This window comes from Natrix helvetica, assembly GCF_964273705.1.
Source record: "Natrix helvetica genome assembly, chromosome: 5".
NCBI lineage: Eukaryota > Metazoa > Chordata > Lepidosauria > Squamata > Natricidae > Natrix > Natrix helvetica.
The window spans coordinates 124490147-124516417 of NC_138551.1; positions in this window are offsets into that span (position 1 = coordinate 124490147).

Consider the following 26271-nt stretch of genomic DNA (forward strand, 5'->3'; position numbering starts at 1 on the left):
TTTCCTTGTTGTTTTCTTCTTCCGACGCAGTGTCGGCAGCCGGGTCTGGACGCAGATGACACCTGTTTCTTCTCAATTGCTGTCCACACTTGGTTTCAACTACATATGATTTTGGTGAATTGCCCTCTTTGACAATTCGAGCAGGTTCCCATGTTTTCCCAGTGACTCTATGTCTCACAGCTTGCCCGGCACACAGTGGACGAAGAGGCTTGGTGGATTTATCAAAATACAGTTTTTGCTTTCTCATGTTTATGTCCCTCTGAGCTATTACCCGCTCATGTGCAATGGAACGAGGCTGCAATTTATGTGGAGCAGTAGGCACTGTAATTCTCAGTGTTCTTCCCATTAACAGCTGAGCTGGTGAGCATAATCCCTCAATGGGTGTTGCACGATAGTTTAGTAGGCCCAAATACACATCCTGCCCTGACGTTTGTGCTTTCTGTATGATGGATTTGGCTATGCCAACATACTTCTCTGCTAGGCCATTGGCCTGTGGGTGATAAGGGCTTGTGGGTTTGTGCTTAATTCCCCATTCACGCAGGAAGCACTGGAATTCGGCACATGAGAATTGTGGCCCATTATCAGACACCAGTTCTTCACACACTCCATGTCGTGAAAGTATTGTCTTGAAGGCCCATATGACTGTTGCCGCTTTTAAACTTCCCAGCTGCACTAGTTCAAAGTATTTGCTGTAGTAGTCTACTATTATCAGATAGTGTATGTCTCCAAAATGAAAAATGTCCATAGCCAATCTCTGCCATGCCCGTGAAGGAGCATTCCACGGTGTAAGAGGTTCTTTCGCATTGTTTTTTGAAATGTGTGGCAGGTGTCACACTTCTTTACAAGTGTTTCAATGTCAGTGTCCAAATGAGGCCAGTAGACCACCTCCCGTGCTCTGCGCTTACACAGAGTGATGCCCAAATGTCCCTGATGAATTTGTTCCATTACTTCTGCCCGCTGGGACTTAGGTATAAGAATACGGTCACCCATTAGTATGATATCTTCATAAATGGATAGTTCATCTTTCACAGGACAGAATTCCTGCAACTCAGGACACAGCTTCTTGCGTTTTTCTGGCCAGCCATTGCACATGATGCACGTTAATTTCTCTAGTACTTTATCCTGTTTGGTGTCTTGTCTTATTTTCTCCAGCCGTACATCTGATATTGGCATGTTGACTAGTATTGTATGTACCTGCTCTTCCAACTCAGGTTCATCCCTGGCTTCATGTCCTTCTGGAAACACTCTTGACAGGCAATCTGCCATTGGAATTTCCTTCCCAGGCTTATACTTCACTGTGAGATCATACTGCTGTAATTTCATAATCATTCGCTGCAAGCATGGAGGTGTAGAAGCTAGCGGTTTTTGTAGTATGTACTCCAACGGCTTGTGGTCGGTTTCTACAACTACTGGACAGCCATATATGTACTGGTGAAACTTCTCACATCCATTCACAATGGCCAACATCTCTTTCTCAATTTGAGCATAATTGGCTTGTGTCGTGGTCAGTGCACGTGAGGCATAAGCCACGGGATGTCCTTGTTGAGTCAGTACAGCACCTAACCCAAACTGGGATGCATCCACTTGAAGCACAGTGTCAGCATTTACGTCAAAGTATCTCAGTACTGGCCCGGGATATTTGGTGATCAGTTTCTTCACTTTGTCAAAAGTCCTTTCCATGTTTGCATCCGAACACCAAATGGCATCCTTCTGCAGCAATGCACATACCGGTGCTGTCTGTTTGATGCGAGGCCCTTAGAGAATTTCGATAGATAGTTGAAAAGGCCCAATGATGTCTCCAGTTCCTTTCTGGAGGCTGGGGCCTTCATGTTAAGAACTGCTGTGATCTTCTTTGGATCAGGCTTCAAACCCTCTTTGGTTAGTAGGTGTCCAAAATATGTCACTTCTCCTACCCCAATTTGCATTTTATTTGGATTGAGTTTAAGATTTCTTTCACGACATCGATTGAGCAAAGCAGTAAGGTTTCTGTCATGCTCTACTTGATCCTTTCCATAGACCAACAAATCATCAACTATTGCTTCAACACCCTGTAGACCAGCAATTAGTTCATGTGATTTCTTTTGAAATATCTCCTGTGCCGATGCTATGCCGAAAGGCACCCTTGTGAAGCGCCATCGACCCGCAGAGGAGTTGAAAGTAGTGAGGTAACTGCTAGCTTCGTCAAGACGCAATTGCCAGTAACCAGACTGGGCATCTAATACACTGAACACTGTTGCCTCTACTAGCTTGTGTGCTATGTCCTCTATGGTGGGGAGTTTGTAGTGTTCTCTCATTATTACTGTGTTCAAATCACGTGGGTCGATGCATATGAGAATTGCACCTGTGTTATTCTCCACCACAACCATAGAACTGACCCATTCCGATGGTTCAGTGACCTTCTTTACTACTCCCAACTTCTCCATCCTAGTGAGTTCCTGTCTGACTTTATCCACAAGAGTTAGAGGTATTTTCCTTGGCGCATGGATGACAAGCTGTGCACCCTCTTTTATACGTATGTGGCTTATGCCTGGGAGACACCCCAGGCCCTTGAATAGATCACAGTACTCACATTTAATGTCAGCTTCCATCAGACCTCTGTGCCCACCATCCACAGTCATTACACAAGTCCAATCTCTTTACTTGTTTTGAGACCTAGCACAGCTGGGGCTTGCGTTTCTATCACAAACAATTGTAAAGCCCTTTCCAATCCCATGTAGGCACATTGTACATGACAGTGACCCATTACTTTCAGCTTTTCACCACCATATCCCATTAAATTCGGTAGGTTCAGAGTCTCTAAAGGGGATTCATTCCTGAGGTGTTCCAGATATATGTGGCTCGGCACACAATTTACTTGTGCTCCAGTATCTATTTTGAATGTGACTGGAGTTTTGTTGGCCCCTATCTGTAATGTTACATTGGCTTCATCTGCAGACTGATGTGCTTTCTGTATCGCTGCAAGATATATTGAGGAGCAGTCCGGGTTTGACCCTGCATTGTCATCATTGTCCTCTATAGCATATACAGCCCATGTTTGTGGCCTTTCGGTTTGCAAAGACAGTTTACACACCCTGGCAAAGTGTCCTCTTTTCCTGCATTTGTTGCATGTTTGCCCTCTTGCAGGACAGACACTGTTTTTATGGTGCATATTTCCACAATATCCACAAGCTGCTTCTCTGTTACTTGTTCCAGTGCCATAGGTGCCTTTTGTTCCTTTGTATGCCCTTTCTTGACCATATCTACTGCTTTGAGTTTCTATAGCATTGATCTGGTGCTGTGTTCCTTCCAGTATCTGCATGTCTTTTCTTGATATTTCATATGCTCTGGCAATTCTTACGGCTTTCTCAAGATTTAAGTCTTCTTCCTGCAGCAGTTTTTCCTGGACTTCCTTAGACTTGCTGCCCATCAGAATACGGTCTTTAATCATATCTCCAGCATCATAAAAAGCACAGTCTTTGGCAAGCAAGCGCAGCTGGGTCACCCAATCATCCACAGATTCACCTCCACACTGGTTTCTCTCATAAAACAGTTTTCTCTGCACTGTGGAGTTTTTTCTCGGGTTGCAGTATGCTTCAAACTTTGCAAACAGTACCTCTATTTTCTTTTTGTCCTCTGCAGTGATCTCCCCACTTGCTTGCCAGGCTCTGCACACATCACATCCTTTCTGTCCCACACATATTAGAAAGTGTGCTGCTTTCTGCTGATTAGTCCATTTGTCTGTATCAGGTCCTGCAAACACAAGCTCTATCAGCTCCCTCCACCTTAACCAGTTTTCAGATATGTTCCCTGATTCCAAATCCAGGGAAGGAGTGTTCTTTGTGTTGCTGTTTGCTGCCATGCCTCTTCTCATCCAACTCCTGGTACCATGTGATGAGTTAATACAAATAAAGGCAGACAGCAAGGAGCTTGAACCAGAGGCTTGTCTTTACTCAGCAGCAGTTACTTCCTGCCCCCAGATCACATGACTAGAAATGTTAACTGTTTCCTAACATGCATAAAGAACTGGGCATAACAATTGAACTTAAGATATAACATAAAATATACACATCATTACAAGCTCCGCCTGGCTGCGTCCGCGAACAGTATGATCGGAGCGCCCCCTGTGGGAAGAACGACGCAGCGCTCTGGCTAGGCTAGCAGGGGGTGCCAAGAGGCTTCGGAGCTGTGGGAGTTATGGGACTGTCGGGCAGAGCAAAGTGAAGGGAGGGGCCGGGGTTCTGAGAAGGGGGGGGAATGGGGAGAGCCCGACCTTTCTTCACGGGGAGAAAGAGGGAGGAAAAGACTCCCCTGCCCTCCGCATCCCTGCTGAGCACCGAAGACGCTCCAGGAGAATGGCGGTTCTTTTGGCCTCTTTAACTCGCTTCTCCTGCAACTCCTCCGCAGCCTTTCTCACACGCTTTGTCCGATCTTCACCCACTGCTCTCACTTTCCCTCCCATTCCCTCCCTGGATTTAAGCCCCCTCCTCAAATGCTCTCATTCACCCACAAAACAGGCAACAACAAAAACAACCTCCCACAACCAACCTCCCACACACAATCCCAGACACACATAGACACACACACACCCCGCTACCCTTAGCAAATCTCCCTCCCTCGCCCCTCTTGCCCCTCCACAAGCATCTTCTGCAGCATCCCTTCTCCCCTCCCCCCTCAGCCAAACACAAAGCCATCCTGCCCGCCCCTCATCTGCACTGCTCCCACACCCCCGGGTTAGCCAGAACATCCTACACTACCCACTCACCGTTTCCGCCACCCTTCAAGTAATTGCCCCCAAGCGCAACCCCCCAGCGTCCTTTGGAGAAGAGCCACAGAGCACAGGCTGTCCCTGCCTTGCTTGGGGAGATGGGCAGGTTTCCTCAGGAGGGCATTATGCAGCATTGAAGGTTTGTGAAGGCTGTCCCTGCCTTGCTTGGGGAGATGGGCAGGTTTCCTCAGGAGGGCATTATGCAGCATTGAAGGTTTGTGAAGGCTGTCCCTGCCTTGCTTGGGGAGATGGGCAGGTTTCCTCAGGAGGGCATTATGCAGCATTGAAGGTTTGCTGTCCCTGCCTTGCTTGGGGAGATGGGCAGGTTTCCTCAGGAGGGCATTATGCAGCATTGAAGGTTTGCTGTCCCTGCCTTGCTTGGGGAGATGGGCAGGTTTCCTCAGGAGGGCATTATGCAGCATTGAAGGTTTGCTGTCCCTGCCTTGCTTGGGGAGATGGGCAGGTTTCCTCAGGAGGGCATTATGCAGCATTGAAGGTTTGCTGTCCCTGCCTTGCTTGGGGAGATGGGCAGGTTTCCTCAGGAGGGCATTATGCAGCATTGAAGGTTTGCTGTCCCTGCCTTGCTTGGGGAGATGGGCAGGTTTCCTCAGGAGGGCATTATGCAGCATTGAAGGTTTGTGACCTGGTCAATGATGCGGCTGCCTTTAGACAGGATCCCTCCAACCTCCTCCTGGGGAGAGTCTCAAGGTCCCCTTTCTCTGGACATCTTCTCCAGCCCTTCACAGACAAGACAAGCTTGGAAGAGGAGCAGAGAAAATGCTTTAGGTAGAAATTGTAGAGTGGAAAATTAAAGGATCTGAAAACTGCTATTTTGTTTCTCTGGCTGATGAAAGAAAGAAAAAATACAGTGGAAATTTCTTTACACATTTTATTTATTTAATATTATTTTGCTGTGAAGTACATACCAAAATAAAAACAATTCCAAACTGAAATCCCAGACAGCTGTTCTTCTGACCACTTTTGGCAAAGGAGGTTTTATCAGGAAATCAAGAAAGAACTATATAAAAGGGATGAAGATTTCTCTCCCCAGCTAAGAGCCAGTGAAACATGGCATTTCACATCATTCTGGCATTCTCAGGGAGAGGATCAGACAACCAGGCTGGTGCTTGGTTCCCACAGTTTCCTCCTGACCTTTTTTCCTACACACTCTTTCACACACACACACTTTCAGCCATAGTGACTAGTGCCCAAATTATTTTTGTAAGATGTCACACTCAGTAGCTGTTGCTGAACAGCAAATTACTCTGAATAACTTTCAAAGAGTTATCTTTAACAAGATTTATTGAAAGGGAAGGAAACTACAGGAATTCCAGTCATTCAGCAATTTCCCATTTTGAAACACAGATTTCTTTGACTCCGGCATACTGTAGAAAGAATTAATATCTCCTTTCAAATAAAAACAATTAATAATTCCAATGTCATAATGGTATTATGTTTTTACATTTGTTCTGGCTGTGAGATGCTCCTTTGTGTTCAGGTCTGGCCTCAGAAGGATAATGTAGCACTTGGGGATGAAGATGCAGCCCAGCAGACCAGCACTGGAGGCCAGGATGGAGAAGACCTGCACAGCCACCATGTATTTCCCTTTGGTGCTCAGGTAGGTGGGCACAAAAGTCACCCAGACGCTGCAGAAGACCAGCATGCTGAAGGTGATCAGCTTGGCTTCGTTGAAGGCCCCAGGCAGATTCCTGGCCAGGAAAGCCACCGTGAAGCAGATGGCAGCCAGGAAGCCCATGTAGCTGAGGGTGACGTAGAACATGACAACGGTCCCTTCGTTGCATTGCAGGATGATCTCTCCAGGCTGGGAGTGGAGGTCAGAGTCAGGGAAGGGGGGAGAAACTCCCAGCCAGATGGAGCAGATGATAATTTGGACAGCAAAGCAAGAAAGGATGATGGAGTTGGCCAAGCTCTTCCCCAACCATCTCTTCACTCGATTTCCTGGTTTTGTGGCCAGGAAAGCCAGCACCACCGTGATGGTTTTGGCCAAGAGAGAAGAAATGGCAACTGAGAAGACGAAGCTGAAAACCATTTGTTGTAGAAGGCAGGTGGCTTTCCTGGGTTGACCAATGAACAGAGAAGGAGACAAGAAGCAAAGCAGGAGGGAGACCAGGAGGATGTAGGAGAGGTCCCGGTTGTTGGCTTTGACAATGGGAGTTTCTCTGTATTTAATGAAAATGATTAAAACAAGCCCTGTGATTAGGAAGAAGAATAGAGCAAAAGAGACCAGGATGATGCCCAGAAGTTCTTCATAAGACAGGTAGGTTATAAGTTTGGGGATACAGTGGATTCTGTTTTCATTTGGATATCTTTCATCTGGACATTTGGTGCATTTTTCTGTATCTGAAAAACCCCAAAACAATATTTCTTTAACATTCTGTCCTTTCATCTTACAAGAAATACCTTCTTTGGATAACAACTGATACCAAGGGCATTTTCCAAGAAGTATTTCTTAATGATTTCATTAAAAAGAGCATAAGAAGGATATATATTTTTTAAAAGTGTAGCTAGTATATGAAATTGAGGGAAGTCCTAGGATGTTAATTTCTTCAAGTGTAATGTGTAATGTAATTCATAGGAAGCTACATTATTAGAGGTTAATATTGAATCATATAATCTTTTAAGGCAAACATCCTGGGTCCTGCCACATGGCAGTTAATATACTGGACTTGGAGGATACCTACAGTATCTTGTAACATCTGGAAGCAACCTGGAACTAAGGAGAAACTTCCTATGAGTGAGAACAATTAATCAGTGGAACAACTGGCCTCCAGGGGTTTTTGGTTCTTCAACTTTGGAGGTTTTTAAGAAGAGTCTGGACAGTCACTTGTCTCAAATTGTATAGGGTTTCCTGATTGAGCAGGGGGTAGGATTAGAAGACCTCCCAGGTCCCTTCCAGCTCTACTCTCATTTATTGATCTACATGACTGGCAGACTATTTGTGTAATGAGTTCCCCTCATAACTATCCACCACACCATATTATGGACCAGTGACACCTTCTCACTGATCCTCAAGGGGAAGATCCAATAAACAGTGAATTGCAAGGCCTTTCAGAAGGTGGATCCAAAACAATTCATCAAGTTTCAAAGAACTCAGATCTTCCTAGAAAGGTGAATTTAGCAGCACAAGTCCAAACTAAAAAGCAGAAGAGAAATTTCCTCTGCTGTTAGTAAAGCTTGCCCAGTCTGCCACCCCCTCCTCCTATCTCTTCCCAGCCCCTCCTTCAAAGTCTTTTTGATTTACTTACTTTTAGATAAGAAATTGTGCAGGTTAAAAAAAAAACAGGTGAACTTCAATCTGTCTTTTAACTTGCCCTTTCTATCAAAATGTTCTGGATTGATCCAGTTCCACAAAGCCTCCCATTTTCCTCAGTGTGACCCACCTTCCTGAGTGGAGAAGGTCCCCTCCGGACAAGGAACGCAGTCATAGCAGCAAACTGGCTCTCCTTCTCGAGCCCTCTTGACAAATCCAGGATGACAATTTTCCGCACATTTGGACTGAGGCAGGGACTGAGCAGAGAAACAAGGAATGGCAAAGAAAATGTGTTAGGACTCTCCATCCATGGAAAATTGCGGGTGTGTGTGTGTGAGAAATGGACATTAGATAAGTAGATTCTAGGCTTCATTGAGGTGAATATGAAATCTCTGACTCCTTCCAAACAGGTGTAGGAGATGTGACCCTGGCAGATTCTTCATTTAGTTCCTCTCTTTTGTTTCTAGCATATCATGTTGGAAAAAAAATATTTTTCTACTTAATAAAGTCTGGAGGGAAGGGATTATGTATAAAAGAGGAAGTAAAAGATGAAAACCTGTACAATGCTTTGTTCATAAATATGTTATTTGTACTAAAAAACAATAAAAACTCTATTCGAAAAACCATAAATTGATTAGCTTGCTTCACTGTTCTTCAGAGGACAATTTGGCAGGCAAAATGACCAAGCCATTGGGTGGAGTACACCATGGGGAAATATTAAGTTAATTGGATTTATGTCTACCCCAGTCATGAAGGGAGGAGTGTCAGAGAATTCATGACTGGCAGAAACATGGTAACAAGGTCAGCCAATGAATAAGCATAGCAACTGAGTCAGCCAATGGGGACTGTTTGGAAACTGAAACAGTTTGTAGGCTAGGCATGGTTCAGCTCTGAGTCTGTGCAAAAGCTGCAAACTAGTCCAGTCTGTCTGCTGAATTGAAACTGAAACTGTTCTTTCCTCTGCCTGTCTTTGCTTTTACTCTCTACCATGTTGGAACAATCAGCCATTGGTATTGTATATTTATTTTCATGTGTTCGATTATATATAAAGAGAAGTTAATGAATCTGGCTGAATTAGTTACCTATGTGTGCTTTCTGGATTTGATTTCTGCCTCAAACTCTGACAAATTGCATGACACCAACTGGCATGGAAGGCCAACCACCCTGAAGACTATAGACTTTGCCCACTTGAAATGGGACCTCAGGCTTTGGGAAACAGAGAAAAGACACCAAAATTTATCCTACCTTATTGAGCAACTTTAGCTGTGAAAGAGCATCTTGGTTGATAGTCAGTCTCTGTCTCTCAAAATGCGCCAGAATCTCTTGCCAGGCATCCTCCTTGGAGAGAACCAAGAAGATATCAATGCCCAGATCTGCTGTTATCTCCCCATTTTGATCCAAGTACAATTCAATGCTGGAAATATTCCAAAATTCATTCTTCTCCAGAAAGGGATGAAACTAGAATGGGAACATCCAATAACTTGAAAAACAGAAAACTTTGTTTCTTATCCCACATTGAATCTTTCTTCTATAATTATCCAATCTCCAAATATGGTTAAATAGGGTACAAATACTGCCAATATCTTCATAAGTGAATGAAAAAGTTTGACAAAAATTTGCCAATCATATACTGACAAAATATAGAGAAAATATAATCAACACAATTGGTCAATTACAGGAAACATTCTAGAGCAGATGACAGCTAAAATGAACAGAGAAAAAAAGATGATCCATAAACTCTTTGAAAACAACAGGTTGATTGCCAGAAAGCATGGGTTGATCAAGAAGAAATCTGTCAGGCTAATCTTCTCCCTGGTCATCCTGATGGAAAACATCTCCAGATGTGCTAATTCTAATTAACTGTAATGCGACATTAACAAAATTTTGAAAATCTGAAAGAACAAATCTCTCACCAACTGTTTTCTCATCCTGAAAAGTTAGTGAGGATCCTTTCTGAGTTTCTTTCTCTCCCATTATGCAGCTGCAGGATTCTCCCCTCTTCTCTGATCCTTCCCTAGGCAGCCTCTCTTCCCCTCATCCCAAAAATCATTCTCACATATCATTAAACTTCCTAAATAGATTATGGGAACTCTGGTGATAGAACTGGATTTCAATATAGGACCCACAAACAATTGTGTGATGGGATTATAAATTTGAGGGGTGGATGATATGATAACTAAGTGGATAAAAACTGTCTTCAAAATGATACTCAAATAATTTGTAACCTTTTAAAATCTTTCCTATGAATCCTAAAGGTGATGGATAACAATTTGCCATTGGTCTTCAATTTTTTTATGTTGTCATTAACATGGTCATTAATATGATCTTAAAATAAGCTAATTTGATGTGATTTAAAGAATATAAAGTCTTTCAACTTAGAAGCCTTATTTGAAACATCATTTTAAAAGTTTGAAAAAATAACAATGGTTTTAAATCAACTTAAAGGAGATAATCAGAAGCAAGCAACAATCGTTGAATCGGATGGATTGGATGGATGGACTGGAAATTAACTTGCATCCCTGAGGAAGGAGTCTAGTTTGACAGCAGGCTGCTTGGAGATGGCTGGAGAGGCCATGGACCCTGAAGACTCAAAGTGGACAGAACGGAGGACTGATGAAATGGATTCTTTCAAGAAGATTGAGGGAGATTGGGGAATGAACTTGTCATATTTACCTGGAAAACAAGTCTTAAATGTCATCTTGTTTCAATTTACAGGAGGTCCTATGACTTTGGGGAATGGAAAGCAGTTGTTGGGAAAGATCCTAATTAAAATTTTAAGGAAATGTATTATTATTAAGAATCAAACAATGATGTTTAACCCTGGACAAATTCTGGATGGATCAGAGGTAATGATTGTGTTGGCCTGTGGTAGATAAGAAGCCCCTGTAAATTTTCTGTGAGTTAAATACAATAGCAGATAACAGACAATTTTGAATTTTTGAAATTTAACTTTATTGTTGGATTGTTTACATTTTTTATATACAGCAAATACAGTAGATGACAAGTCAAGTAGTTGGAAATAGATGTGTAGTTTATAATTGTGGGCCTGTTTTGCAAGGGGGAGAAACTATTATAGCTGTATTGTATTCAAATGGGGGGACAATATGCATATTTTTGTCTGTTTTTAATGTACGCTTTTAACATTTTGTTTTGTCTTTGCAATAGTTTTATTTCCCAAAACTTGTATTTTACTGTTCCAAATAAAATAAAATATAATGAGAGGAATATCAAGTTTCCAGAAACAATATTTATGATTTGCACACAGAGAAGGATGCATAAGTAAAAAGCAGTAGAAAAGTATCTGATTTTTAGCAACTAGGACTTGACTAACAATAGAATCTCATATAAGAACATGAATGATGGGCTGGAAGAAAGAGGAGGGATACCAAAACTGTTATGTACGTACGTACATATGTCAGGAATCTACATAAGGTTTCATGCTCTCCGTTGATTGGGTGTGCTGACCGTGGGAGATTTAACCTGTTGTCATTGGCTGGCTGTTCTGCCTGGAGCTCCTTAAAGGGTGAGCTCCGGCAGCCCAGCCGGCAGAGTGCAGTCACATTTTGCTGGAAATAAAAAGTCCTGAAATCACTAGCGAGTCGCCTGCTGCATTTGCGCCGATCTATCAAAGGGATCAGGGAAGGACAATGAAGCCCAGAAATAGATGAAAGGATGAGCTGTTTTAGAGCTGAGCCAGTAAAGCAGAGAAGTTCAGTCTCCTCTTCATGGATTGTCTGAATGCAGAGATGGAGCATCCATCAGATAGAGAAGCTTGAAATGGGATTCCTGCAGAGAGGAGGGGGTTGGGCTAGATGGTCTCGGGGCTCCTCCTAATTTATAAAGGTTGCCATGCCACAACATGTAACTGTTATGCTGTTGTTGCTCTAGCCCCACCTAGTGGCCGGGGGCAGATAAGACTCACTATAAGGTCTGAAGCCAGGCTCCATTTTCTGTCAGCCTTTGGAGAAGACGGAAGCAGCCGTTGTGACCGAGACCCCTGGTCATCGGGAGACGGCCTCCCTCCCTCACACGGAGCATCGCTGGGGAGTTTCCAGCTGCTTCTTTGCTGGCTGTTAGTTAATGCTGCCTATCTCGTCTTTCTATTTGATTTCCACTCTTGGCGTCTCCTCAGTTTCACCTGCCCTCTTCTCCCAATAAAGCATCCAGATCCACATAGGGGGATTTAGCTGCCTGTCGAGCTGCACATGGACCCATGTGCAGTGGGGATGGAACAAAAGTGAAGCTAATCACAAACCCACACATAAAGGTAAAGGTTGCCCTGCACATGTGTGCTAGTCACTTCCAGCATTAGCCAGGAGTTACGTCTGGTGGCCAAGCATGGACAAGGGCATAATAGAATGGGTCTTTACATGTATACCATGTCAGGAATCCAGACCAGCACCCCCCTCCCCTGTTGCGTCTCCTCACGAATGGGAGGCCCCTAAGTCACCATGGTCTAGGGTGCATGTCAGAGGTGAGTTCCTACCAGTATGGACTGGTTTGGCCGAACTGGTAGTAACTTGGCAGCCTGGGTTGCTGGAACCAGCAGCGACCCAGGCCTACCATACCCCTGAACCAGTTCTCTCAGTGCCTCTTATGGTGCCACCATATTGTTTTTGTCTTCAGCGTATGCGCAGAGCAACCAGCAGTAGCGGCAGCTGGAACCCACCCCTGGCTTGATCCCACTTAGGAGCCTCAGTGTACTTGTGAGTACTATTGGCCTTTCTCCCTGCCTCTCCCAGCCAATGTTGCTCATGAGTAAACTGCAGCACAAATCTCCTGCGTGTTGCACGCCCAAAAATGGCATGGAGGCATGGGTGAAGGCTGGGAGGGGGGTGCAACATGCAGGATGGGACCCGCCTGTTCCTGTGGCCCGGCTTAGCATGCCAGCAGGAGTGGCATGCTGTGGCTACAACCGCAAGGAAGGCCTGTCAGAGGTGAGAAGGGGAATTCCTCCTGCAGATGTCGCAGCAGCCGCCCGGGAGAGGCACTCCCCAACTCCCCAGACCGGGCCCGCAGCTCCCACCAGACTGAGGCTGCAGCCGCCACCCGCTCCCTTTCCCTGCCCAGCTAGCGGAAGCAGGAGCAGCGCCGGTCATGGCTGAGAGCTTTCTTTACCAGTTGGTAGCCAAAAAGTTCTCCCTTTTAAAAGCCTCCAGTGATGGAGCATTAGGATCCAACTGCACTTCAACCAACCAATCAACCCACAGAGGCTTAGTTTGTAAACAGAAGAAGAAAGAACCACTGAGTGGCTGCTCCCAAGCAGGGGGATGTTGGGGCGGCTGGGTGAGCGGGAGGGTAGGAGGTCTCTGAGCAAGCGAGGCCACGAGATGCGCATCTTACCGGAGACTGGCAGCTCCGGATCTTGCGGCTTTTTCGGCTTTTTCTTTTAAAAAAACACCTCTCCAGACGAGCTTGAACACCTTCAAGGTTGCTTTGGGAGGAGGCAGATGGGCAGCATTCCCCCCCCCCCCCTTCTGGGTGCCTGTAAGCCTTGGAGCAACTGTCAGCCCTCGTGAGTGCGAGAAGTTGTTAATTGCCTTTACTGTGCAAGGGGCGGGACTTGCTGCAGGCTCCAAGGCTGGAGGTGCCTAGGAACGGGGGATGGGGGAGGATGCTGCCCATTTTCCTGCCCCCTCCAGAAGCAACCTTGGAAGTTTTCAAGCTTGTCTGGAGAGGCTTTTTTAAAAAGAACATCCTGAAAAAGCCACAAAATCCAGAGCAAAGGGTCGTCAGTTGCGGCGGCGCCTCCCCCAGCCCCACTTGGCTTCTTTCTTAATTTGATCAACAATTTTAAAAGCCCAATAATATCAATGTCAATGATGATGATGATGATGATGCACATCCTACATTTTAATGGACTTCTCAGAGAAAGGGGTTGGTGGATTGCAAAATGTTACAGGGCTAAAATATCTATGCATTCTTCCCATATCTTAGAATCGAGTGGCAACCTCCCCACTGCCTCAAAATTAGGTATCATTTATTAATGCATGGCAATGTTACTTTAGCCAGGAGTGTTAATACAAAAGTAGTTGTTTGGCTGCCAACAATTGCTAATCCATTCAGTTGATGCTCGTGTGTTCCCTAGTTGGCGGGGATACAGGGCAGGACTGCTGTTTCCTTTCTCCCCGGGCTCTGTCTCCCAAGCAGGACAGTGAAGAGCCCCTACTGCATGGAGAGGGGCAGGGACGGGGCACCCAGCTGCCAGAGCGGATGTAGCGGCAGATGTTGTACTCGAGGGCCCCATGGCAAACCCGATCCCAGGTGGCCGGGTGCTGCTGCTGCAGCAGCTGCATTGTCCCGCTGGGTTCGGGGGCTTCCGCCTTTCATGCTATGCTTTGCAGCTGCCGGAGCCCCATGCAGACCTCTTCAAGGTGCTGGGCTGCCCGCGTGGCTTCTCCCTGGACCTGTCCCAGCTCTGGCAATGCTTCCTGGCCCTGCAGCGCTCACTGCACCCGGACTGCTTCAGCCGCCAACCACAGGTGGGAGCCGCTCAAGGCGGAGTCCTGCAGCAGCACGTTGCATTGATTGACCTGGCTTATGGCACTCTCCTCAGCCCACTCTGCCGCAGCTCGTCTGGAGCTGCATGCAGTCGAATTGGTGGTGGGCAGTGATGTGGAGACTGAGGGAATGGGGGCCAGGTTCTCTGCTTGTGCCCCCCCCCTCAAAAATTTTTGCCACCCTTTTGGTGGCAATGGCTTGGTGGAGGAAGGAGGGTCATGTGACTGAGTGTGCATGAGTGATATCAAGTTGTCCATGCCCACTCAGTCACATGCCCCCCATCTAGCCACACCCACCAAACTGGCAGTATTATTTTTTTTGCAACTCATCCCTGGTATACATTGATTTTGCAGGATCTGTTCAGGGCACACATTTTTAGTAATGGTGGACATATATTCCAAATTGCTTGAAGTGATTAGCATGTCCTCTACAATGGCCGAGGGAGTTTTCTGGGTACCACAACAATTGTTCACCATACATGGCCTACCGGATGTACCAGTTTCCAATAATGGACCCCAATTCACGCCAAACAATTTGAAACCCTTTTGGCTGAAGAAGGAATCCAACATATCTTGTCAGCGCTGTTCCATTGGGCTACAAATGGTCAAGCAGAACAGATGGTGCCGTTAACCAAAGAGGTTCTAGCTAAAATGGGACCAAACTTGACAAATACCTGCTAGTACAACATATCACCCCTAGCGCAACTACAAACCGCAGCCCAGCAGAATTGCTGATGGGCTGCAAACTCAGATCACAATTAGACAGACTACACCCAAGTTATAATACAGAGACAGCCACAGCTTCGACCATTTAACAGTGGGGACCTAGTATATGCCCAAAATTATACAGCGGCCTGGGTCCCTGCCAAGGTAATCACGATTACAGGTCCCTGATCTTACCGAGTTGAATTAAGGTAAAAGTTCCCCTCGCACATATGTGTTAGTTGTTCCCAATTCTAGGCTCATCTAGGCTCATCTCTGTTTCTAAGCTGAGGAGCCAGTGCTGTCTCAAGACGTCTCTGTGGTCATGTGGCCAGCATGACTAAATGCCAAAGGCGCACAGAGCGCTGTTACCTTCCCACCAAAGGTGGTCCCTATTTTTCTACTTGCATTTTTTACGTGCTTTCGAACTGCTAGATTGGCAGAAGCTGGGGCAAGTAACGGGAGCTCACTCTGTTACGCGGTGCTAGGGATTCAAATCGCTGAACTGCTGACCTTTCTGATTGACAAGCTCAGTGTCTTAGTCACTGAGCCACCACGTCCCTTACATATGGGAAATCATTTTAAAAAGAATACAGCATTTTCAAATTAGCAGTGTTTAATATAAAAATGCGATGGAATCTACTCTTTGGAACCATGATTCCCTGATTAACTAAATTGGCCAGATCTGTTGAGATGCTTCCCCTCCTTCTCCTCTGGATTCCTTCTCCAAAGGATCTAAGATTAATGGATCCATATCAGGACCCCCATACCTGCCACGGCTGCAGCCTTGGAGATCCCAACATCTTTTTACCTTCCTTAGTTCTCCTCCTCGTTCTGGAAGAATAGGCAGCATTCATGGCATGGGCCAGAGTCTTTATGAGACTGTAAGGTTGGTAGTGATTTATGATCTGTTTTCTGTTCCTTTTCTCCTGGGTCTCCAGTGACATTTTCTGGGTGCATCTTCTGCGGCCTTTGACAGAAAAGACATTCTTTGAAAGAGAACAGCGGAAATAATGATCTTGAAACTTTTCTTCCACAAAGAAAACGGGTTCAATGGCCTCATCCATTGCACTTTCTTTTTCCAGATAACTAAAGTTCGAAATACTATAGATGTATTTGAGAAGTCTGCGCTTGTTCATTTCATACCCTTCAAAATTTGTGAGGATCCAGACTTTCCCCTCAATGGGTCCTGGCAAACGCATAAGTGCTAAATGGAAAGGAAGAATTCTGTCCCAAATGGAATCATATTCTACAAAATGAACAAAGACGTTGACTTGTCTCCACTTAGAGAGGGAATCCCTGAGGGCTGCTGTATATCCAGTCTTTGAGAACAGTTGTGATATAACCACACAAATTCCACTCCTGACAAGCATAGGAGTAAAAGTCCTCATGAAATTCTCTCCCTTCTCTGTGTCTGAAGCAAAGAGGCCAATCAGGGTCCATCTGAAGTGGAGGAGCAGTTGGACAATTGCTGGGTATTGGAACCCTTGTTTGGGCTCCATCCGGTGGAAAAAGGGGAATTTCCTTTTATCACTCAGAGCCTCTTCAGCTATTTCATGATTGACCTGAAAAATGTGTTTTTTCTGTTATATTTGGGGTCAGATCAAATCCAGAATATAACATTTTAATAAATCCAACCTGGTTCTCATGAATGTATTAGAATAGTTTGTTAATTAGACATTGTTTAAAATATTAAAGACAGAATATTAGTAAGATTGTATAATAAAAGTGGAAAATAAAAAAATTAAAAAACTATAAAAATGTAAATCATATTACTGTATCACCCCTACAATTTATTGCAATTAGGTTAAATAAAAGGCCTATTACAATTCTTTTCTGCTTCTAAGGCCCAGATTCTTTGTGGAGGAATCTTTTTAGCTTCTTCTCCAGTTGTACAAGAAACAGGGAGACCTCAGTTCCTAATACAATTTGTCAGTAGTAGAATCCAAGATTGGTCTTTAATTGAAGTTTTGTCTGTTCTAACAGCCACAATTTTCAGAGTCTCTTAGTTTCCATAGATTAAATTTTATGCCAATAGCCAAGTCTTCTTTACAGGGTATATAATCCAATGTGTAAGTATGATAATATCACATTATCAGTGCAAATCAGCATGTTCCAATATGAATTTAGCATGCTAGAAATTTGTACCTAAAACACAATTTACAACAAAATAAAAGAGTTAGAAGGGATCTTGGAGGTCTTCTAGTCCACCCCCTGCTCAAGCAGCGGACCCTATACACATATAGACTGGGTGAAACCAGGCTTAATGTGAGAGGGATCCTGGAGTCTTAGTGGAGAACCTATTAAATATGAGTCAAAAGTGTGCAGCAGCAGCCAAAAAGTGCAGAGAAGAGCAACCAGGATGATGAGGGGACTGGAGGCTAAAACATAAGATGAATGGTTGCAGGAACTGGGCTTGGCTAGTCTAGTGAAGAAAAGGACCAGGAGAGACATGATAGTAGTTTTCCAATATTTGAGTGGCTGCCACAGAGAGGAGGGGGTCAAGCTATTTTCCAAAGCACCTGAAGGCTGGAAAGGAATAATGGATGGAAACTGAACAAGGAGAGATTCAACGTGGAAATAAGGAGAAATTTTCTGACAGTGAGACCGAACAACCAAAGGAACAGAAGTTGCCTTCAGAAACTGTGGGAGCTTCATCCCTGGAAGCTTTCAAGAAGAGACTGGACAGTCATCTGTCAGAAATGGTGTCTGTTTGGACTAGACGACCTACAAGGTCCCTTCCAACTCTGTTAATCTGTATCAGTCTACACTATTCCAGACAAGCAGATGTCCAGTCTCGTCTTAAAAGCCTCCAGTGAAACCCACAGTTTCTGAAGGGTAGACATTCCATTCCTCACCATTAGGAAATTTCTTATTCCTGGGTTGGTTCTCTCCTTGATTAGTTTCCATCCATTGTTTCTTGTCTTGCTTTCTAGTACTTTGAAAAATAGATTGACCTCCTCTTCTTTGTGGCAGCCCCTCAAATATTGATACATTGCTATTATGTCACCCCTAGTCCTTTTCACTAGACTAGACATACTCAATTCCTGCAACTGTTCCTCATATGGTTTAGTCTCCAGGCCCTTCATCGTCTTAGTTCCTCTTTTCTGCACTCTTTCCAGAGTCTTTACAACTTTTTTATAACATGGTGGCCAAAACTGGATGCACTATTCCAAGTGTTGTCTTGCCAAGGCATTATAAAGCGGTACCAATACTTCATATGACCTTGATTTTATCCCTCTGTTAATGCAACCTAGGACGGAATTGGCTTTTTTGCTGCTGCCACACATTGCTGGCTCATATTTAAGTGATTGTCCACTAGGACTCCAAGATCCCACTCACAGTTACTGCTATTGAGCCAGGTTTCACCTAATCTGTAAATGTCCATTTGGTTTTTCTAGCCTTAGTGTAAAACCTTAAATTTCTCTACATTGAGTTTCATGTTGTTATATAGGTCCAGGGTTCAAGTCCATCTAGATCCATCTGGATCTTGAGCCTATCTTCTGGGGTGTTGACTATTCCTGCCACTTTAGTGTTTTCAAATTTGATGATTTCCCCATTTCTCCCCTTACCCAAACCATTGATGAAGATGTTGAAGAGGACTGGGCCCAAAATAGAACCTTGGGGTCCCCCACTGCTTGTTTCCCTCCATGTAGATGTAGTTCCATTGAGGACCACAGGCTGAGTCCATCTGGGGGTGATGCTGTCTATCCCACATATTTTCAGCTTAACTGAGAAAGAGGTTGTGGTTTATTGTATCAAAGCCTTTTTGAAATCCAAGTACTGTATACTACGTGCACTGCATTTCACTGGTCCACTAATTTAGTAATTTTTGTCTAATAATGAAATAACATTAATTTATGATTTCTTTTTTGATCCTGCGTCAGTCCCAGTAAGTCATTCGTATCTATACTCAATGTCAAGGGTTCAAATATGCATCTTTCGCTTCCTCCTTGGTAAGCATAGGTCCTTCTTCTCATGGCTCCATTGAGCCCAAACCTCCCTCTTAAGCAAGGGCTTGGATCAGGGCCAACAGTCTGAGCTCCATTTTGAGGGCAATCAATTTCCTCCAACATATTTCTCTGTTTATTGAGTCAAATGCTGCACTAACATCTAGAAAGCATGCCATGCAAACCTTGTTTTACCTCACTGCTATGCATTAGATATTTCAAGACAAATTTGTTGCCAATAGTAGATTATTAACATGCATTATTTCATATAAAATCTATATAGCTTTTAACTCTACCTAAAATCTTTTCGTTCTTCTGCAAGGAATGAATTTTTCTCAAGTTTAACTAAGAGGATTGTGGCATAAATTTTAGCCACAATATCTGCTAGTTTATTTGGTCTATAATTTCTAAAGTCCTTTTAATTCCAATTTTTAGAGAGATAAAAAGCTATTATTGCCAATTTCAATCCGAGTGGATAGGGCTGGCATTATTTTATATGTGAAAATGAAGATGCCAATAAAGGCTCCAACATGATATTGCCATTTGAATTGAGGGAGGGGGAAACATGGGGTTAAGCTGTATATTTATAACTTTTTTCCTGGCTTCTAAGCGTCCTGCAGCATTCTCACCTTCTTTGAAATTTAATAAGGAGGGAGGGCCATGTGGAGTGTTTTAGTTTGCTGAAAGTGGAAGAAGATCCTGGGAACAGCTCCTTACCTGTTTCTCAAGACAGCCTTTACAAGAAACATCTTCACACCTGTGGATTGGCTAATCCACATTCGGACTGGAGGGATTCTAAAGCCCTATTTCTAACTGTGTAGTTTGGGAGGGAATTTAGAGTCTGCTTCACCTGTCCTCCTATCACTTCTTCTCAATAAAAGGTTCCTTTTGAAATATCACGTTTCAAGAGTCTATAGTTTCTTGGGAAAGAAGGAGAGGTAGATCCTTACAATAGCACTTACATACTGCTTCATAGTGCTTTACAGCCCTCTCTAAGCAGTTTACAGAGTCAGCCTCTTTCCCCCAACAATCTGGGTCCTCATTTTACCAACCTCGGAAGGATGGAAGTCTGAGTCAGCCTTGAGCCTGGTGAGATTTGATCTGCTGGCAGCTGGTGATCAGCAGAAGTAGCCTGCAGTTCTGCACTCTAACCATTGCGCAACCGCGACTCATGAACATAATGTAGTAAAATATTGACATTTTTGCTAATATGGAGAAAAATAGCTCTTGAATTCCATGGAGAAGACATGATTCCATCTATTGTTCCCCCACCACTCACTTTTCCAGATGGAGAAAAACACACACAAACCTGTGGGACTTTTGAGATGCCTCCTAATGTTGATATCTGGATGGAGATGTCCCTTCTAGCTCCATCAATAAGAGCCAGAAGGTTCTCCTTCCCTCCACAGCCGTAGTTGGGGACATTGGCTTCTCCAGTGGAGAGAATGTCCAGCAAGGCATCTGAAGTGCAGAAACTGCTCAAATAGTTAGCATGGATGTTGTAGCCCAGTGTGAGATTGTGCAGGAGCTGGGAACGCTTGTTGACCATTTGAATGGCGAAAATGAAGCGTAAGCCATATGTAAAATCATAAACATCCCTATTGTAAAAAAAAAGTATTATTATAATCAACAGCAACAACAAATACTTCTTTTATTGTATAATCTTCCAGACACCTACTGAGCCTTAAGGCAACATTGATCCAAAGCAATGATCAGTTACACAAACATGTAAATTTGCTGAGGTACATCAACTACAACTGATTCCACCACTACTTTAAATAAAATTCATTATCCAAGGGATAAATTAAGGATTGAACTGAGAGAGGAAAATAATCTGCAGCCCTTTCAGCTTTTTTCAGACACATTTTTGAGTCTCTTTCACAAAATCAGACAAAAGAGAGAAGCCATGGAAATCAAAATCATTCAGGAAATTAGACATATCTCCCCAATATAGGAATAAATAAAAAATAAAGAACAGAAAAGAAGGAGAGTGTTAGAATGGAGGGAGTTCAATTCCATCACCCTGAATAACTTACGAATCATGGAAAACAAACTGAACAGAAGGAGCCACATTGAAAAGCAACTTTACATGCAATATTTCATCTCCACTGATGACTATACCAAGGAGATGATCTCCTGGCCTGTAAAAGCTCTGTGGTCTTTTTCCATCCTGGCGCTCCAATCTTTGCGGGCATTTCATTCTCAGCTTCCCAGAGACTGGATGGGACACTAGCAGCATCAGAAGCAGAAGCAGGAGGTCCATCATTCATGGGGTGAATCAATGAATCCCTTTCCTGTTTCTAAAGAAGAATTAGAGGAATTCCAAGGACTCTCACAAGGTGGAATATCATCCAGTGTCTTTCCTGATTGAAACACAGAGAAACACTCAGCTTCATCTGGAAAGGAGAGAGATGGACATTCAAGAGCACAGACCCTGCCTGTCCCAAAACTCCATATTTCTCTGCCCAAAGTCTCCCCTGGAGGATTTGGCCAATCCTTCGGCTAAAGCTGAAACTTTTATCATAATTCTCCCTCTCAGGAGGGATCCCTGGATAATTCAACTCGTTCTCGGACTCAAAGATTGTTGGGAAATTCTCTGGAGGGAAATAAAAGGGAAATAATCTCGATGTGATTCATAATAACAGGGGCAGAGATAGAATTAAATCTGTAATCTAGAGGTTTGGGGTCTCCATCCTTGAAACTGGTCCCTGAGGGAATACACGGCACCTGTGGTTGAAGAAACAAATAAATCTGAGATTTGTTTGCATAAAGACAAAACGGGGGGGGGGGGGGGAGAGGCAGTTAATGCCTGAGTATGTCACAGATCTGAAATAGCTACCTGATGAGTTGGAGCCAAAATTTACTTTATTTTGAAAGCTAATGCTCAAGGGCACCACACAAAAGGGCTGATGCAATAGTGCATTGAACAAAATCAAGTTTAGTGAAAAACTAGTTATCATAACTTTGAATTGTTAAAAAAATCACACACAAACATAGAGAGAGAAGTTAGAGAAAGTGAAGTGAAAAGAGATGGAGAAAGAAAGGAAGCTCCTCTCCCCATGGAAGGGAGGGAGGGAGGGGGGAAGGGGATCTCAAGAGCTTCGTGTTGCAGATGGAAAGCAGACATGCAAAATGCTCTTCCAACTTTCATTTTCTGAGACCTGGAAAGGAGGAGTCCAAGTCCCACTACCACCCCTTTCCATGCATGGGGCACTCAGGGGTAAGCAAAGCCCAGACCCATAGAAAAGGCCCAAGATGGCCAGAAAGAAGGAGGGCACCTTGGGGAGCCCCCTACCCCCCATTGTTGGTAAGAGACTAACCTGGTTTATGAGAAGCCATGCAGGGCTGGGTCTTCCAAGGGGGATCTAGCATTGACCGGGAGGAAAAGTGACCAGTCTCACCCTGGAGGGGATCCTCCATGACTCTGAGGAAGATGGGGGTCCCTGTGGGCCTTCCAGAGCCCCCAGAATGGCCTGAAGATGTTACCTCCATTTTGAAAAGAACAAACACAACTGAAGAGATCATTCATTACTAACCAATTTTCTGTAATGTACAAACCACAATTTCGTATGACCATCAAAAGTGAAACAGTCCACAATTACCATAATTGGACTTACATATAACCCTAAGATCCTGATCCTGGTTTGGAAGCCATCTTGGTTGGTTCTTACAATGCTCTAAGCCAGGGGTGTCAAACTCAATTGGATGACCCAACTCTTTTTGTGTAACAGTGGGTGGTTCCTATTGAAACTAAGAATACATAGAGTGTTGGTGGCCTTGGGATAAACCATGGTTTCTAGGCTTCCATCTTCCTGCCAGTGGAGAAGGACATCTGAAAGTGGCAATTGTCTGGCTCTTTCTTCCTCCGTTGTGAATTGTCTGTGTAGGAAGATGGAGTTCAGAGGGGTATGGAAGCCTTTCAGAGCATTTCTTTTGATGACGACACACAGGTCATCCGTGAAGTGGCAGCAAAATGTAGGTGTGGTTTTGAAATACACAGTGTTCTAGTTCAGGGAGGACAGTTTATGCAATGACTCCTGATATTGGGGGTCCCTCAAGTACCCCTTTTCTTTGCTCCTACATTTCCCTTTTGAAAGTGAAGAAGGGATGTTGGCAATACTGGAGTAGCTTCCTGATTTGTATTGTTCTGATCTGTGTTGTCCTCTTCTAGTTTTCTATCTATTCTTTTGCATGGTGGATGGAGAGGGAGGGATGGAAATAGAGATACTACCTTCAAGGATCACCATGATCTCACCAGGAGCACATTGAAGCCTTGTAGTTTTTCTCACAACTGGTGTGGATGATGTGACTGTGCTGTTCGAGGGGAGGGGGGGTCAGAAGCTTAAGAGTTGTGTCAGTTGTAGGGAGGGGTCTCTCACAGTGCTAAATAGGTCTGAGGGGGGCTCCTATTTTGGGTATTTTGGGTATCTTGGGGAGTCCATGAAATCTCACTGCAACTCTCATTGTCCAACACTCCTTTTCCATTATTCACTTCTTTGGTTTGAGTTGTGTGAGAGAAGCGTGTAGTTGTGAGACCGCCATTCCCATCTCTGGTGCTTTTGCTGGTCTGCATGCAGAGGGATCCTTGAGGAGGGTGAAGGTCTTAGGTTCAGGATCTGAGCGGTTCATCACCACTGTTGAGAGGCCTTTTCTGACCGTGAAATAATAACCTCCTGATCTTGTTTCCGGCCTTTCAAGGAGCGTTGCTCCTTCTGGGCTGAGTGTCTTGTTGGGTTTGTGTGTGACCAGCATGGCCGATACTTTTTGTGCGATGGCCTCTTTTTCTGGATCTTCTCTTTCTCCTCTGTGGCATTTGAATCAGAGGTGGGTTGCTATCGGTTCGCACCAGTTCGGGCATACCGGTAGTGGAAATTGGGACTGGGTTACCAAACCGGTAGGGGTGGCAGGCTGGCCACGTCCCTGAACCGGTTCCCCAGTCACCCATGCTGTTGCCGCCATGTTTCTTTAGTCTTTTGATAATGTTCTGCGCATACACAGAACAATTTACAGGCAACTGGGCATGTGCAAGCAACGCACGCTGTGCACACACAAAGCGAGTGCGAAGAGAACTGGCAGTAACACCGGCAGCAGCCCACCCCTGCTCTGGATCCCAAGGCTCCTCTCAGTTCTCTTGGTGCAGCATCTCACTCGGTAAACCTCTCGTCCTGTTTGAGGATTCGTGATTCCTGGTGGCTGAAAGTTGCAGGCTTTGCACTCTGCACATGCACAGACACTCCGTGAACTCTTGGTGCAAATGCAAAGGACGGAATTTGAAGTGTGGATGGAAAGATCACAAAAAGTAAACTGAAGAAAAGAGGAGGATCAGCAGCCCTCGGGGAGGTTTCTCCTGTGGAAGCCTTGCCTTGCGTCTCCACTTTTCCACCTCTTCCTCTTTGGGACCTTCAATGAAGGCATCAGAAAATAGACAGAAACAGTGCAGGTAGTCCTCCACTTACAACAGTTCATTTAGTGACCATTCAAAGCTAAAATGTCACTGAAAAAAGTGACTTATGACCGTTTTTCACACTTACGACCATCGCAACATCCCCATGGTCACGTGATCAAAATTTAGATATTGGGCAATTGGGTCCTCTTTATGACAGTCTTGTAATCAAAATGCATATGCTTGGCAGCTGGTTCATACTTATGACCACTGCTGTGTCCCAAGGTCATGTGATCAACTTTTGTGAACTTTTGACAGGCAAAAACAATGAGAAAGCCAGATTTCCTTGCTTAGCAACCAGATTATTAACTTAATTGCAATGATTCACTTGACAACTGTGGCAAGAAAGGTCGTAAAATGGGGCAAAACTCACTTGACAAATATCTCACTTTACAATAGAAATTTTGAGCTTAATTGTGGTCGTAAGTCGAGGACTACCAGACTATCACCTCAAACTATAGAATATCTTTAGATTCCTTGAAACCCATTAATTATATTAAATTGTTTTCCTGAATAAAAATCCAGAGGCTTTAGGTTTTCTATTTCACTTTGATTATTAGATTTCCCATCGTGTCCAGGTCCAGTCTTAGTAAAATCCTGCAACATTTGGGGAGGAAGATGCAGCCCAGCAGCCCTGCCCTGGAGGCCCAGGTGGAGAAGACCTTCCCCAGCTGGCAGCTGAAGTGTGTGTTAAAATGCTTCTCTTATACATATCTTTGAAAAGTCCCATTCCTTTCCCTGAGACGTGCTCCTAGATTTGCATGCGTAGGATTAAAAGGAAATAAGATGTCATTCATTAATTTCTTTCTCTCTTTTAGCTTTTTTGGATGGGAGGGGGATATTACTTTCAGCTAATAACGTTAGCTGAATCGCTAATAACGTTACATCAGCCTAATGTCAAGGCTCCAACTAATGAAGCAAATCGGAACTCTGAGACTTGGCTCCTTCTCAAAGGGACATTAAAGAAGCTTCAATGGAAAACCATTCAATGGAAAACAGCTTCAATGGAAAACCAAATCTAAATCTTTCCCGTGGTTTCGGTATAATTAAACTAGGAAATAACCCCAACCCCTTTTGTCACAGGCCACGTTGGCCAATTGGGTTAATTGGTGGACTCTTCAGGTGTTTCTTTCCCAACCTTATCAGTTGCCAGTAGAGACGACCTTGGTTCTCAGGAGAAAAGTCTTTGTTGTGTCTAGGAATGCATTCCAACCTCCCCCCCTCCCCCCCCAGTGTGGCAATTGAGGAACAGAGAGATGGCTGCGGTCAGGCTCAGTTCCAAGTTGACAGTCGGCTCTCCCCCTCTAGTTTGTGAGGAGTATATGGAAAATACCAAATGCAGACAGGTTATGATATTTTCTGACCAACTCTACCATCACTTGGCTGTTCTGTTGGCTTCTGGAGATTTCTCTCATGGACTATTTTTTTAATCATCCTATCTGCTCTTCACCCACTTCTGTAACTTTCTTCCTGTTTACCCAATAATACGATCCAAATTCTGTCACTTTCCTGCTACTTAATAAGCTGTCATCCAAAAATGAAATATTTTTAGAACAGATGGGAAATGGCACAAATAATTTTACAATCAGCTCCAATGTAAAATTAGTATAAGAAGATTTAATTCAAGAGAAAAGGTCAGGTGTTAGTAAAGAGGAACAGCA